Source organism: Bombus huntii, unplaced genomic scaffold (genome assembly GCF_024542735.1).
Source record: "Bombus huntii isolate Logan2020A unplaced genomic scaffold, iyBomHunt1.1 ctg00000170.1, whole genome shotgun sequence".
NCBI lineage: Eukaryota > Metazoa > Arthropoda > Insecta > Hymenoptera > Apidae > Bombus > Bombus huntii.
The window spans coordinates 55001-60000 of NW_026099408.1; the positions used below are offsets into that span (position 1 = coordinate 55001).

Consider the following 5000-nt stretch of genomic DNA (forward strand, 5'->3'; position numbering starts at 1 on the left):
TTAGTTTCTTTTCCTCCGCTTAGTAATATGCTTAAATTCAGCGGGTGATCTCGCCTACTCTGAGGTCGCTTCAACGTCACGACGCGAAACGAAAATTCGTTCGTGTCGTGTTTTGCGTAGACTCGTAGAAAACGAAAGCTCGGAAAGATTCGGTGCGAGAGAAGGTGGTGTGTGTGTGTGTATTTCTCTGTGCGAAAATCGCCTCAAAGAGAAAAAAAATTCGAATAGAAGGAGAACACTCTCTATTCGATATACAATATATATGTATGTATGTATGTACGAGCGTTTTATGCATCTCGCCAAAGTGCCAAACTTCGTTCGTCGTATCATGTTCGAGCTAAGACTCACGCAAGACATCCGTGTAACGATCGTCCGGTTTTTAACGTCCGTCCTCTTTTTCTCCTACAGCCGTTTCTCTTCTCTCGACGATTCCAGCGGTTCCCGGTACGGGAACTCACGCAAGTGAAAAAGCGAGCGAGACGTACCGTCGGGTGGGTGTGTGTGTTCGGGGACTGGACGACCGGCGCGACGTTAGGATGCGCGGTCCAGCGATAGACGACGAAGAGGCATGGGATGACCAACACTCTCTTTTCTCTATTCTCGAAGCGTCGAATTGCCATAAAAAAAAAATCACACGCGCGCACGACATAGTCGTACGCGCGTGTATACCTCGTCTCTCTCAAAGTTTTTTTCTCGAGCCTCGCCAAAGGGGATCGTCTTCTTCCTCGTCTACGATCTCTCCGACGACGACGACCGTACGAACAACTTCGTAACGGACTCACATGCGCATCTTCCTCGGGTACAGAAACGCTGCGGAAAACACCTCGAGCTTGTAGTTACAGCAGCACCCGTGTATAGCCGATCTTAGACACACGCTAGTTCGCACACGCGTTACATATATAATATGTAAGATTTCCGACGAACGTGGCTTTTCGGGAGCCAGGCGCGCGGGCAGAGAGATACACGACGACGGGGAAAATTCGTCCCGATACGAGTACGTGTACTCTCCGATCTCCGCGCGACGCTGGGGATCATACCTCCCTAAGTCGTCAGAGCGCTCGAAGAAATCTCGCGTGTGCGTTCCCGGATCTACGGCTGATACTTTCGGGGCTTGTAAAAAAGCACAGAGCGTGTAAAACGCAACGACGACCCATCGATGCGACGGTCCTCGTTGTTGTCAGTCGCTTTCGCGAAGAGACGGAGTGGGCATTCGATCCCTGGGGCTGTACGAGAGTCTTAAGAAAAGACGGTAGATTATGGCAAAGTTTCGCACGCCATCGAGTTTAGGTTTTTTTTTTGGTTCTCTCTTCTCTCCTCTCTCGACCGAGTTCCCATATTTGCTTTCTCTCTCAGTCTCGCCAAATATAATATTCTTTTAAGACGACGTCGGGGGCGCGGACCTTCGTGCGTCGAACACCGGCAAACGTAGCATATATCGCCTGATATGAAAAAAAAATCGGTCACGAGGAGAACACTACGAGTATATACGTTCGATAACCGATACACGAAGCGGTGCATAAGCGGGCGGTCGCCCTCGTAAGGACGACTCACGACGCCGCGAGCACTCACGCAGGTCCGTGACCGGTTCTCTCCGCTCTTATTCGTATCCCTTCGTATACCTTCGTCCGACTCTGAAACGTTCTCTTATAATTTTTAAGAAGAACGACGGCGGGTTGTCAAGGCAAGAAGGGACAGAGAGAGACAGAGGTAGAGTTTCGTAGTCTCCCGTGAACACGATAGATTATATATCGAGCATGCGTACGACTTGCACGGTCTCTGCACGACCGCGACGAACGCCGACGAGCGTCCAACAATCGCTCGTACGTCGCGTATGTTCTCTCCGTCCGCTCTTATTCGTATCCTCGTTCTTGTACCTTCGTCCGACTCTGAAACGTTCTCTTATATAAAGAAGAACGACGGCGGGTTGTTAAGGCAAGAAGGGACAGAGAGAGACAGATACGGAGAGTAACGATACGCAACGCAAGCAGTCTTAGGTTTACGTGAGCAACCCTCAGCCAGGCGTGGTCCAGGAATTGTATCCGTGGACCGCAATGTGCGTTCGAAATGTCGATGTTCATGTGTCCTGCAGTTCACACGTTGACGCGCAATTAGCTGCGTTCTTCATCGACCCACGAGCCAAGTGATCCACCGTTCAGGGTAATCTTTTATAAATTTACAACAGTTCAATACTCAAATGTACTCTTCTCGGTTCTAGCGAAGCCGAGTTCCGTCACGTTCGACCAACGGGAATCGAACGCGCAGAAGTCGCCATAGGATTGACGACACAAAAACGTTCGAAAAAAAAAGAAAACGACGAACGCGCGAAGATACGCGCGTTCGCCGGCCGGGCGTAAAGTACATTATGATATATAACAACCATCGAGATCGAAGCTCCGTTCGTCAGGAAACGACGGGGATATATACACCCGATTCTGAATCCTCTGTACAGCACACGATCTCGCGAACGAGTAAGCACGGTGGCTAGCCCATGTTATATATGTGTTTGATTCTACTCTCTCGTCCAATTATTCAAGAAACAGCGCGCGTGCATCTCTCCATCGTTCGGGTGATAGTAAAGATTCGATGGGATTCGCGCGGCCGTCCGCCTCGAGCGGTCTTTCGTCCCAATATCCAGAAGCAGAGTTTGAAAAACTCTAGCGACGGCACGGGTGTCCGACTCACGACATCGAGGTTTCGAAGCCGGCGATCCCCTCCGAACGGATGGCGACCACGCGACCGACTGAAAGCATGAAAAATCGACGAAAGATAGAACACATCTCCGTTCGGGTGGTGTTTTTTCTTTAAAAAAAAAAAAAAAAACAAAAATTCGATGGGACTCGCAGCCATCGTCCTCGCGCGGTCTTTCGTCCCGATATCCAGAAGCAGAGTTTGAAAAACTCTAGCGACGGCACGGGTGTCCGACTCACGACAACGAGGATAGACAGCCGGTCCCCTCCGAACGGGTTATGCGATGATAAACTCGATGAAACTTTAGTCTCGTTCAGGTAGTGTGTGTCTTGTAAATCAAAAATTCGATGGGACACGCATCCATCGTCCTCGCGCGGTCTTTCGTCCCAACATCCAGAAGCAGAGTTTGAAAAACTCTAGCGACGGCACGGGTGTCCGACTCACGACAACGAGGATAGACAGCCGGTCCCCTCTGAACGGTATATTATATATGAGATGATAGACGACAAACTGGATGAAACTTTAAGTCTCGTTCAGGTAGTGTGTAAATCAAAAATTCGATGGGACTCGCATCCGTCGTCCTCGCGCGGTCTTTCGTCCCGATATCCAGAAGCAGAGTTTGAAAAACTCTAGCGACGGCACGGGTGTCCGACTCACGACAACGAGGAAAGACAGCCGGTCCCCTCTGAACGGTATATTATATGAAACTTTAAGTCTCGTTCAGGTAGTGTGTAAGTCAAAAATTCGATGGGACTCGCATCCGTCGTCCTCGCGCGGTCTTTCGTCCCGATATCCAGAAGCAGAGTTTGAAAAACTCTAGCGACGGCACGGGTGTCCGACTCACGACAACGAGGATAGACAGCCGGTCCCCTCTGAACGGTATATTATATATGCGATGATAGACGACAAACTGGATGAAACTTTAAGTCTCGTTCAGGTAGTGTGTAAATAAAAAATTCGATGGGACTCGCATCCGTCGTCCTCGCGCGGTCTTTCGTCCCGATATCCAGAAGCAGAGTTTGAAAAACTCTAGCGACGGCACGGGTGTCCGACTCACGACAACGAGGAAAGACAGCCGGTCCCCTCTGAACGGTATATTATATGAAACTTTAAGTCTCGTTCAGGTAGTGTGTAAGTCAAAAATTCGATGGGACTCGCATCCGTCGTCCTCGCGCGGTCTTTCGTCCCGATATCCAGAAGCAGAGTTTGAAAAACTCTAGCGACGGCACGGGTGTCCGACTCACGACAACGAGGATAGACAGCCGGTCCCCTCTGAACGGTATATAATATGAAACTTTAAGTCTCGTTCAGGTAGTGTGTAAGTCAAAAATTCGATGGGACTCGCATCCGTCGTCCTCGCGCGGTCTTTCGTCCCGATATCCAGAAGCAGAGTTTGAAAAACTCTAGCGACGGCACGGGTGTCCGACTCACGACAACGAGGATAGACAGCCGGTCCCCTCTGAACGGTATATAATATACATTATGCGACGGTAGACGATCAACTAGACGAAACTTTAGTCTCGTTCAGGTGGTGTAAAAAAAATTCGATGGGATACGCACGCACGGCTGTCGTCGTCCTCGAGCGGTCTTTCGTCCCAATATCCAGAAGCAGAGTTTGAAAAACTCTAGCGACGGCACGGGTGTCCGACTCACGACATCGAGGCTTCGAAGCCGGCGGCGTTCCCCTCTGAACGAACTTCGGCTAGACTAGTTACGAATCGTTGCTACACATCGTCTTCATCGTCGTCGTCGTCGACATCGACATCATCATCATATCATCATCATCATCATCATCATCATCATCGGTCATCGTCGCATAGCGGGCCAACATCCACGCGATGCGTCTTCGTTCTAGGTTACCCGATCCACGAGTATGTTACACGTGGTTTCGTTATTTCGAACGAAACGACATACGAAGAGCACACGCCCTTTGGGTAGGAAGCACGTTTCGAGAACGACGAGAGTTTCGATGAAAGAGACGAGAGAAGTCGACGCAGAAGGTATCCATGGATCTTCGAAGAGAACCTTCGAAGATGTATATCGGTATCCTTTCGCTCTGCGCGACTCGCTACAAGTTCTTTCGCTCTCGTCGACTCGTTCTAGACGCTTCGTTCGATCCCAAAGAGGAGTCTTCGATATGTCCCGTTGCTAGGAGGAGAACAAACGCAACACAGACCACGAAACATAGAAGAGAATAGGCGAGCATGATCACTCCGACACGAGGCACTTTAGAGATTTTCTTATTAGTTTGCATGGACTTTTATATTTCGTTTGTACGGTTTCCACGATGCAAATACGAAATACGAGATCGT

The 5000-nt window shown here is 49.7% G+C and overlaps 2 long non-coding RNA genes, 1 other non-coding gene and 1 pseudogene across 7 annotated transcripts in view; 1 reads left to right on the top strand and 3 right to left on the bottom strand.

Moving 5' to 3' along the window:
• LOC126877458 (large subunit ribosomal RNA) overlaps nucleotides 1-68 on the bottom strand; it is an 8466-nt pseudogene extending 8398 nt beyond the window's left edge.
• LOC126877449 (uncharacterized) overlaps nucleotides 1-3830 on the bottom strand; it is a 58475-nt gene extending 54645 nt beyond the window's left edge. The window contains exon 1 of the long non-coding RNA XR_007695038.1: nucleotides 3717-3830. This is a non-coding gene — a long non-coding RNA (uncharacterized LOC126877449). The remainder of the gene's footprint in view (nucleotides 1-3716) is intronic.
• The window catches only part of LOC126877446 (uncharacterized), a 78035-nt gene that overhangs the window by 54910 nt on the left and 18125 nt on the right, over nucleotides 1-5000 (top strand). For all 5 annotated transcript variants that reach the window (XR_007695033.1, XR_007695032.1, XR_007695034.1 and 2 more), the window contains one exon: nucleotides 3184-4178. This is a non-coding gene — a long non-coding RNA (uncharacterized LOC126877446). The remainder of the gene's footprint in view (nucleotides 1-3183; nucleotides 4179-5000) is intronic.
• On the bottom strand, nucleotides 2006-2160 carry LOC126877460 (5.8S ribosomal RNA). Its single transcript, XR_007695046.1, has one exon. It is a non-coding gene; the product is annotated as a 5.8S ribosomal RNA (ribosomal RNA).